Source organism: Falco rusticolus, chromosome 1 (genome assembly GCF_015220075.1).
Source record: "Falco rusticolus isolate bFalRus1 chromosome 1, bFalRus1.pri, whole genome shotgun sequence".
NCBI lineage: Eukaryota > Metazoa > Chordata > Aves > Falconiformes > Falconidae > Falco > Falco rusticolus.
In genome coordinates this window covers 55,614,366-55,624,482 of record NC_051187.1, presented here as the reverse complement: position 1 = coordinate 55,624,482, position 10,117 = coordinate 55,614,366, and the positions used below count along the sequence as shown (strand labels likewise).

Genomic DNA, 10,117 nt, shown 5'->3' with positions numbered 1-10,117 from the left:
TATTTATGTGGCTAGTGGTTTTTTTCTTGGTGGTTGGTCTAACTGATCATGGTTTGCATTGTTTCTCTTTACTTAACATTTATGGTAACCAAGAAATTGAAGGGTATGTAGAAAGCCATTTAGTTTCAGGTAGGAACTACACTAGAAGCGCTGAAGTGAGTGATTCTACTTGTAAGTATATAATCCCTATATGAAAAGGTGCACTGGAGACATGGCTACAAAATAAAAGTATATGAGATCTAGAGTCTGCTATTACGTATGTCTTACATTGAAATGAAACTTACACTTGCTTGAAGGTTGCTGTGGAAGCTGTAGTTTGCTTGACTCGCAGGACTGAGGAAAAATTTTGAAGGCCATAGAGTTAACCTCTTGTTTTGAGCACAGTGTGAGAGGCTTTTTGTTTTCATTCTAAAAGCATGCAGCAAAAATAATGCTTTATTGCTAATTTCCTTTGTTTTTTCAGTGTGATGTATTTTAAGGCCTTACTGGGGCTGTGTAGCCTTTCTTCAGTTAAAAGCAGATGCTTATTCAGGTTTTGATCTTTGTGATAACTCCTTAAACCAAGTTTAGTCAGTGTGGTATTGAAGCTTCAGTTGAACCAGGCTTTTAAATCTGCTTAAGGCACTGAAGTGTTTCTCTGTGCCCAGATAGACTTGGAACAATTTCTTGCACATTTTATCAGATGTGTTGTAAATAGCATATCAGACTATACCAAAAAGGTATTACATTAACTTCTGGATCACTATTACATCTGTTTAATAGAAACACTTGTAGTAGGCATCTATATCTAATTATATGATGCCTTCAGTATTGGTCATTAACTAGGATAGATGTTGGGTGTCGAGGGAGCTATTAGGCTGTTTGTGTGCTGGTTTCTGTGGATTCTGGTGTAACTGGTTGCCTGCTCTGATTCTGCAGGCATGCAAAGCAAGTCAGGTTTGTTTAATAGGACCATTCCTAGTAAAATATAGCAGGCCTTGTGTGTTTTCCAGCTTAATGCTTTATTTAATCATCTTTGCAATTAAAGTAAGCTTTTTGGACTAAATTTCTCTCAACTATTTCTGTTCCATATCATCAGCCTCAAGCTGAGTAGTATTTATAAAGGCTTTGATATTTCTGAATAAACCAGTAATGATGGCATGCATGGGAAGGTAAAGGTGAATCAGTTTCCTGAGTGGTAAGATTAGATTGCCTATCTGTATGTTACTTGGGAGCACTGGGGCAAGGCTCAGAGTGTTGAGATTAACTTGAGTGCTGTTGTGAGAAGTACATAGTGTTGTTTTTAATTTCACTACAAGACTGACTGGAATATGGTTCAGGGTAGTAGTGTTCTGCTCATCTAGAAAGTGATAGCTTTTTGGTATGGTCTCAAGCATTTGAGCATGAGCCTATTAAGCAGCCAACTGACTTGCACTGTAATATGAAAACTGCAAGTAGGTTCACTTGAGGCTCTTCACTGCTTTAAATAACAATTGCAATGTTTCTAGAAGACTTGAGTAAAAATTAAATCGCATGCTTGCTTTATCAAATATATACCTATGCCTTTAATTCATTGCTAGAAGAAACAAGTGACCGTGAACCTAGTTTTCTTCTACTTGCAAATAGCTTTGTGCTGCATACTAATGTTCTCCTGATTATAATGGTGGTGGTTGTATTCTTGTACTATGGGAGAAAGCAGAGAGCTCTCCATTCTGCATATTAATAAAACAGCCACAGGCTCGTAAGAGGAAAAAGCAGTAAATGTTTAAATTTGAGTATCTAGTTTTGGTACAAAATATTCAGTGTCTTGAAAATTCCAGTTAAATGGGTAGCCATGGTCAGTGTGTAGTTTCAGCAAGCCTGAGAAGACTAAGGAATAAACGTCTGAAGCATCTATTCAGTTTTATATGGTACAAAACCAGCAGAGAGAGGAAGGAAAGCAGAAACTTGCAGTGTTCAAAGAGTTGTAAGAATGTGCCAAAATACAGCCTAGGAAGAAGGGGTAACAGATGAGGAGTATTTGTGAATTAGCAGTTTTTGGGTGTACTGTAAGTCAGGCCTTGTGCAATGCTTTTCATTGTCACTTTTTGTCCTGCTGCGCTGTCACTGTCTTGTGTTTCAGGCTGTCTCTAGCTCAGGAAACTTATTTTTTTAATGCTATCCAGTCCTGGGAATTTGGAGTAGTAGCTCTTAGCAAAGCTTGGACTGAGCTCAAAAGCTCCATCCTACCTAATGGAATCTTTTCCTACAGGAGTGGTTGGAAAAAAATATTCTGGATTCCATAGGACCCTTACTAAAAGCAGAAAAACACTGCATTTCAGCCTTATAAAGTGACATGGTTCCCTTTAGGTGTATATGACCTCCCTTGTTTGCAATCAGCTTTACTTGTGACTCTGGGCCTGATGGCTTTAAAACTAGATTTTTACGAACATCCTGCACTGAAGTGCTAAACCAAATAGTTGAGCTTATTAGTTAAACCGACAGAGCTTTCAGACTGCCTAGCACTTTTAGATGACTTTGCCCTCTTAAGAATATTTAATGGTTTCTGCAAATTTTTTTGAGAGTAGGTTTAAGTTAGGTCTTAAATTTTTTTAATGTGGAATTTGTGCCTTTTCATATTGGATGAGAAACAGATAAATGAAAATTATATCACCAGTAATGAAACAGTTTATACCTATTTCATTTTGAGTCCTTTCATGCTTGTCTATCCAAATGAAACTTGGAGAGCAGGAGTGCAGAGCATATTAGCAAGCAGTGTAGAACTAGTCCTAGCTGTGGAATGCATCTGCTGGATCTCTCCATTTCAAAGCTCCAGAAGTTGTTAAATCTTGAAAACTTTCCATTTTTATCTCTTTGCAGGACACACATCACTGTAGCTGCTTGAACAGACTTTCTGCTTTTTAGCTCTTAAATTTTTGTATTCCACCAGAACTTGTTTTCAGGCATCCACCTCTGCAGCAAAGCCTGTAATAAGCACTTAAATTCCTTCCCCTGTGATTAAAACCGTGATCACTTCTGCTGCCTGGGCTTCCTCAAAAGACTATGGGATGCCCTTCTAGCCTTCCTATTTGGAAATAAAGCAGGTTCTGTTGTCCAGAGCTAAATGTGAATTGTGGCTGAGCACATAATGATTGTTGTGCTTCCTAGCATTAACTTCTTTTGTGTGATGCCTTAAATGTAAAAACAACCTAGCTGAAGTCAGTCTGTTTGGTTAGCAGGCAAACTGATACCAGCATAACTCAGATCTATTTTTTTTATTCCTTGCTAGTACTGAGTGTGTGACAAGCTTAGCTGTGAATTTGTGGGATTTGACTGCCTCTGCTTTTCCCATACCCGTTTTTCTAAATCCTGATACTTTTCAAGCCTTATTAAAAGAAGTTTAATAAAAGGAAAAATTACACTGAGTATAGTCACTGCTTTTTTTGGTTGCTGTGATCCCATGGAGAATTCCAGGTGTTGCTAAACCCAGATAAAGACGGTGTGTGACTACTTTGGCATAATAGTCTGCTTATGGGATTTTAACTTTTTTATCTCTACCCATGTAAGTGTGATAATGGTGAAAATGATACTTGAAAGTATGTGTGTGAATCATATATAAAGCAAAAATAACATGTTTATTTTTTCTATTTTTTTCAAAGTAGAAAACTTCCATTATTTCTAAAAGGTTACTTTGGATGACTTTCTGTAATGAATTATTGGATTTTGCTTACAATAAGTAGTTTAGATCAATCTTTTTTTTCCCTTATGTTGTGCCTATTATGTTACCAAGGAATCGGAGCCAACCTTGTAGGTAAGGTTTGGCATTCTTTGAAGTAAAGCTAGTTTTGAGTCTTCCTCCATACGTACAGGGTAGTTATCCTAGTGCATCTCACCCTGCTGAGCCGTACAAATACGCAGAAAGTATAATGGGAAATTGGAAGGTACTACTTTATTTGTGTAGCTTGAATGAAAATAAAGCTTCTGAGGAACTGAATGTCTCAGCTTCTTGACTCTGTATGGGATGTATAGAAATGCAAATCAAAGATAAATTAATAAGGTACTACTCTGAAATACGTGTTCACCCCTCAGTTTGGCGTTTGCAGTTAGGGCTTCTGCAGCTCACCCACAGGTCAGCCTTGTTCTAAACAAAACCTGTGTAACATGATTGCAAAAATACTGCTGACTGCTCTTCCCTTGTCTGCCATAGTTTCATAGATAGGTAGTAGTTGAATACGTTTGTACAGTGGTACTAGCTAGCAGCAAATTGCAGGTGATCTCCTAATAGGAGCTCCTGTGATCCAGTTGTGCCACCCTATTGATGTTGAACAGCTGGAGACAGTATTGTGAACTTGCAGGAGCAGTTTGTGCTATCCATTATGGGGCTTTTAAGGCCAGACAGAAACAATCTCTGTAGGTGTATCATTGCACAGCTATACACTTAATACTGGAGAATTTTTGGATACGAGAGTAGATGTTTGCTGTAAACTGATGTCACTGCATGGCCTCAGTTCATCTTTCACATTTGAAATGGGAGTGTTCCTGAGTCGTGAGGAAGTGGTGACTACTGACTTCAGCGGTGGAGGTGCTGCTTCAAAGTTTCCCTGACCCTGGAAAATTTGTCCTCGAGTTCATCCTTTAACGACAAGTGAGAAATACCTGTAGGCTGCCATCTAGGGACAGATGCATTCCAGGTTGGTTTGGGTAAAAATTAAAAGCTTAAAAGGCTTAAGTCTTAATTCACTAGCGAGGTTTCTTCCCTGTATGCACAAACTGTGGGGTGGGGGTGAGGTGGGCATAAAGGGCAGAACTGAGATTGGATTGTTCAGAGGTATTCTGGGGAGAAAAAACTGAAGGTAGATGCAAGGACCAACAGGTTTAGCTGAAAAGCAATGCAATTTTAGGGTCAATTCCCTTTGCAAGGAACTGCTGTTCCTTTATTGCAAAAGTAGACACAAATCCTCAATGTAATGTTTTCTTAAGTTTGTGAATGTGACTTTGGGCCATGTGGATTTGTCTCGCTTGACCTTCATTAAACTCGGGGTTTACCAGTGTTTTGAGGGTTTGTAATAGCAGACTAGTCATAAGCTGCAACAGCAGTGAACTGTTACAAGAATGTACTGCAACCCCCCCCCCCCAAAATCCTGTTTGGATATAGATGATTTCTTAAGCAGGAAATGGTTCTTTTACATTTGTGTGAAATGTAAAAATGATGAAGGAAGAATTAACAGTTTGGATGCTTTTCCTTGGCTACTGTTTGCTTTTAGCTGGGGTGCTGTTCAGACATTGCCCTCTGCAGTCATGTGTGTGCAGCAGGTCTGTCCCTGCAGTGTGCACGGTGGTTATCGCTGAGGGGGTGCCCCAAGACACAGCTCTGAGCAGCTGGAAGCTGGTTGTGGTTTGTAAGTTCTTGCTATAGTTTTATGTGCTATCTTCAGTAAGCTCCAGGACTGAGAGATGAGGTTTTCACTTCTACCCTCTGAGGTAATCTTCACCAGCTATATTTATATTGCAGTGTAGAAATGTGCTCCCGGATCTGGTGCACCTGATGTTACTGCACTAACTGTTGCCTGGTGGCTTTTAATATTGTGATACAGTCTAAGATGAGTATTCCTGTGGAATTCTAGGTGTTCTGCCGGAACACGGTTAACTCTGAATTGAATGCAGCTCTAACAACCTTTTCTCATTTATGCTCTTGAGGCTACATCTTAATTGCACTGAAGAGTATGGTGTTTAGGGTCATCTCTAGTAAAACCATATTGAGGCAACTCAGTCTTACACATGTTTTCAAGTTTTTCTAGGTTTGAGTAACAGACTTAGCTTTTCTGAAACACTGCCCTGTGTATACTTTCATTATAACACGTTTCAGCCCTAGCCTAGCTCTGTCTTCCTGCCCCTCAAGGAAGCAGTTGCTGGAATGTGCAGCAGAATTGGTGTGTGTCAGGATGGGAGTAAAACGCTTTGGCAGCATGAGCTGTTTGCAGTGAGATCACTTGCTGGCTGTCCCTTGCAGTGCTGGGGACAGAGTTAGCAAGGTTTGTATGGACACTTAGCTATGTGTGAGAGTACTTCTGGCTGGAAAAGCACGGTTTCTGCCCTGTGTTGTGTCCGTTTTGAGAGGCTTTATTTTTGCCTATTTTATAACGGTTTCAGAGGATTTCCAAAGCATTGTTGAGCTGTGCTCAATGATAATTGTATTGGCAGAGCACTAAAATATTCAAACAGTTCTTGAACAGCATGTTGATTTAAGGCACCTACATGCAGGCTGGGCTGGCTGCAGCTGGCTTGGCTCACCTGGAGGAGAGAAGAGATTCTTAGCTGCCTGGTACATCTATTTAAGTTGGGGGTTTTTTCTCTTTTCCCCCAAAACTGAGCTGTGACATAAAAATGGAGAATGCGCGTAGTTAGGATAACAGGATAACCTTTCAGTTGTGCCCGTGAATATCATCTTTGGGGGGATGTCCAGTAGCAGATAGAGGAGAAGGCTCACAGGAGTGTGCCAAAGGACACTGAACCTATTGCTCAGCAGTGACTGAGCTGTGAAACAGCTGTGGAGCAGCTCCTGCTGAATCTAAAAGGCCAACCCAATATACTATTAAAATCTATAGACTTTGTCCTAAATGTTACAGTTCCTCCTTTCTATAGGTCTGAGCCTAAATGGCTCTGAACAAAACATTTCATACCTCACTCTGCATGTTTCAGAGAAGCTGCACTTTTACAATTGGCAAAATTTTGCTCAAGCAGCAGGAGAGCTGTCTGTGTGACACGGGCAGCAGCACAGCGTCTGCTGGCAGGAGGGGAGCTGCGTGTGCAGCATTTTTGTGCCAGCCAGAGTGCCTCAGGCAGTGGGCTTCTCCCAGCTGCTTTTGCTGTGCACTTTCTCTTCAGGTAGCCTTTTGCCTAGTTAAAATGCAGCTGCTGGGCTATAAACAATAAAAACTCCTTTACTGGACTTGAAGTTTCAAAACAGCTCAGAGGCGTAGCATGTGCGAACACTGCATACCTTTTCATGGCATCAGGGGATGGATGACTCATGTTGCAGTTTTTATGCCAGTGTGTACAGCAAGCAAGTAGCATCCCAACTTTAATTCCAGTGAGAAAAGGATTATTAATGATGGTAATAAAGACAAATAGAAGGCAGCTGAGCCAAAGCATTTACCTGGGCCCTAGGCAGATGCTGAACCTGGTATCTGACATGATGGAGATTGAATAATTTTTACAACTCATCCTTGGTGTCAAACCCTGCTCTGTGAGGTATGTAACAATTCTACCAGTTGCTTACCTTAATGCAGTGTTTCAAGTTTTTCTGATTTTCCCATGGTGATCCCTTAATAAAGCAGAGAAGAATTGGAGTTTGTGAAATGGTTTTGTTGAACAGGGCAATTTGTTCTCCAGGTTGTAGTCTGAGCTATGCCTTGAGCTTGAAACAATTGACTGTAAAGGCATTTTAACTGTGGAAAATTAAATGGAGGGGGAAAGAAGCTTGCAGTTCTGTGAGGCAAAGTCCTTGTGTAAACATCAGTACTCAGCCAGAAAATAAAAGGCTTCTGCTCTCAGGACAGAGCTTGCCCTAGCATTAGTCTAATGTGCTTCTCAGATGTTAGCTCTGGGGTGACCTGAATGTAGGAAAGGCAGAGAAAAGTAAGTTTATGGGACTTCCTGATAGTCTGCGTAAGTCCACCCAGGTCTTTGTGTCTGTGTGAGGAGTACTGGGGTAGAAAATGCAGTCCCATGGGTTTCCCTATCTGTCTTCTGCCTCTGTCCTTGTGATACTTTACAGCAGGAACATTCAGTTGAGTTTGAGATCTTGTAGAAGGGGAAACAATTCAGCTAAGCTGCTACTTAAAACTTTTGTTTCAATAGTGAGACCTAGTGATTTTTATTATTTAAAAAAAAAAATAATCAGTGAACACTGACAACTGAGTTCTTGTTTTCCAGTGATTTCAGCCTTGTAGCTTCAAGTTTATTTGGTCTGTTCTGTTCTGAGTACATTGTCAACAACTTTTCTGCATGGGTAACAGCTTAAACGTAGCCTTTGGGGTTTTTTTTACCCCCTTCAGCAAAGTTTCTTTTGTGCTTTGTCATCAAACAACACAGGGACCATTTGTTGTGGTCAAGATTTTGCTGCAAAGACTATAAAAAGGGGCAGGGATAGGAATGTGTGGCTTAAGAATTTTGCCCTGGATAAAGGAACTCCTCAGTCACACAGAACTGGCAGGTATTAGGAAGATCTAGCAGGAGGGAGATGGTATGCCAAGGGCGTAGGTTAGAACAGCTCCAGTCCAGCTGGACTACAAACTCGCTTTCTGACTCCAGTGCCACCCCTGGCTTTTGGGCATCCTCCCTTCCATGCACAAAGCAGAGCTGAGCTGCTGAGGGAACATGGCCATGTATTTCCCTGCAGCAGGCTGTGGATCACACAAGGGAGTGCTTGAGAGCTTCACCAGGTGTGTGAAAGGCTTTGGAAAGGCTTACCAGCCGGGCCTGTTCCCATCTCCTTCCTGCCTGAAATGATGGGATAGTAATTCAAGTACTTGCAAGAGCACATTCTCCAGGTGCTGGCCTCCAGCTATCATGTGCCCTCAAGCAGTAATAAAATAGTAACATGGAAAATCTCAAGTGGTAAACATGTAGAGGTAAACATTTTGCACTATGGCAGAAGGCAGCATGTCCCAAATGGAACTCCACTAAAAAAGCACAGGTGAAGCAAGGTAGAAATCAATAATGCCTGCCCTTTTCCCAACAGTTGGTTTTGTGTTTATCATTTAGGATCATGTAAAACCTTCACTGTGATTACCTATACAGCTGTTCATATCTGCCCCAGCAAGGACTTAAAAAAAAAAAAAAAACCTGGAAAAATCAACAGACTTCAGCTCATGCCACATCCCCCTGCAGGTGGCTTTTGCACTGAGCCCTTCAGAGAGGTTGTTTCTTTTATCTAGCAACATGAGATGTGCAAGAGGAAAATTAAGTGTTACAGAAAAGGCTCCTGTGCCATGTCACAGTCCAAGTCACAAAATGCCATAGTTGCAGCAGTTCTCTGTGGCTGTCCTGGTTAGAAAGGTAACTCAACCCATGGTAGATGCCTTTGAAAGCGTTGATAGCAGTTTTCAGCATTATTTGATGAGACTATTTCCCTTCAGTTCAGGAGGACAAAACTATGATATTTTTATTCATATGGTTAATTGTTATCTATGACTATAGGTTGTGGTATAAGTAGGAAAAATGAACTACGTGTAACTACAACAGTAGACTGAGCTGACAGGAGTTTTCTCTTATTAAACTAATGTTCCATAGACCGTCACTAAAAAAGGGAATATGCTTTACTTTTCTTCATGTGATGAAATCCAGAGCCTGTTTATTCTTTGGAGACAGTTTAAAAAACAAAAAATTCCTCCAAACACAGGGGTTTCATTTCTGCTAGTAGAGCTACAAAACAGATGCTTTATTGCTTGGAGCATTTCATGCAGACAGTTGCTTTTCTGGCTTGCTTGGGAGCCAGGAGTGCTGCTGTTTGCCTTCCTCTGGCACATACTGTATTCTTGACCATGGTTATTTTAAACTTGGGGCTGACAGGAAAAGGTATCCTCCTATATACTGACTTGGTTAAAATATTGACCTAAGTTTATGTCCTGTTTCCAAGAGTGACTAATGACAGATGATTAGAAAACAGCTTAAGAAATGAAAGATGTATAGTGTGATCTTTCTTCTGGGACACCTTGTCAACTTCTGGCAAAAAACCCTGCACCTAGACTATCACGTTTAATAGCTACTGACTGATGTGTCTCTGTTAATTTGGTGAGTCCCTTTCTGAACAAATTCATAGAATTGGCCTTAGATGTTCTCACAGCAATTGGATTTCCAGCATAGCAATGCCTTGCGAGGAGGCAGTTCCATCTGCATCATCCCCTGTAGTCGCTTGTCTTTGAGCCTCCCTTTCCAATTCAGTTTGGTGGCAGACATGCCAGCACTACCACTTAACAAAAGAAGGTGGAGATACTGATCCTTGCGTTGGATTTTTTTTTTTTTTTTTTTAAAACTGTGCTCTCTACCCATCCTGTTTACAGCTTAGTTTGTGTCTTCCCTTCTGTTGGGTTGTTCAGTTGCTGAGTGCTGGAAATCTGGTTAACAACTCCTTTGACCTAGGGCAATGCAAACCATA

The 10,117-nt window shown here is 40.8% G+C and overlaps 1 long non-coding RNA gene across 1 annotated transcript; it reads right to left on the bottom strand.

The window, feature by feature from the left end:
- Positions 1-6,065: 6,065 nt before the first annotated feature.
- Positions 6,066-7,302, bottom strand: LOC119144492. The gene is made up of 2 exons (XR_005103151.1): positions 7,238-7,302; positions 6,066-6,249 (listed from the first exon to the last, which is right to left on the bottom strand). It is a non-coding gene; the product is annotated as an uncharacterized LOC119144492 (long non-coding RNA).
- Positions 7,303-10,117: the final 2,815 nt, after the last annotated feature.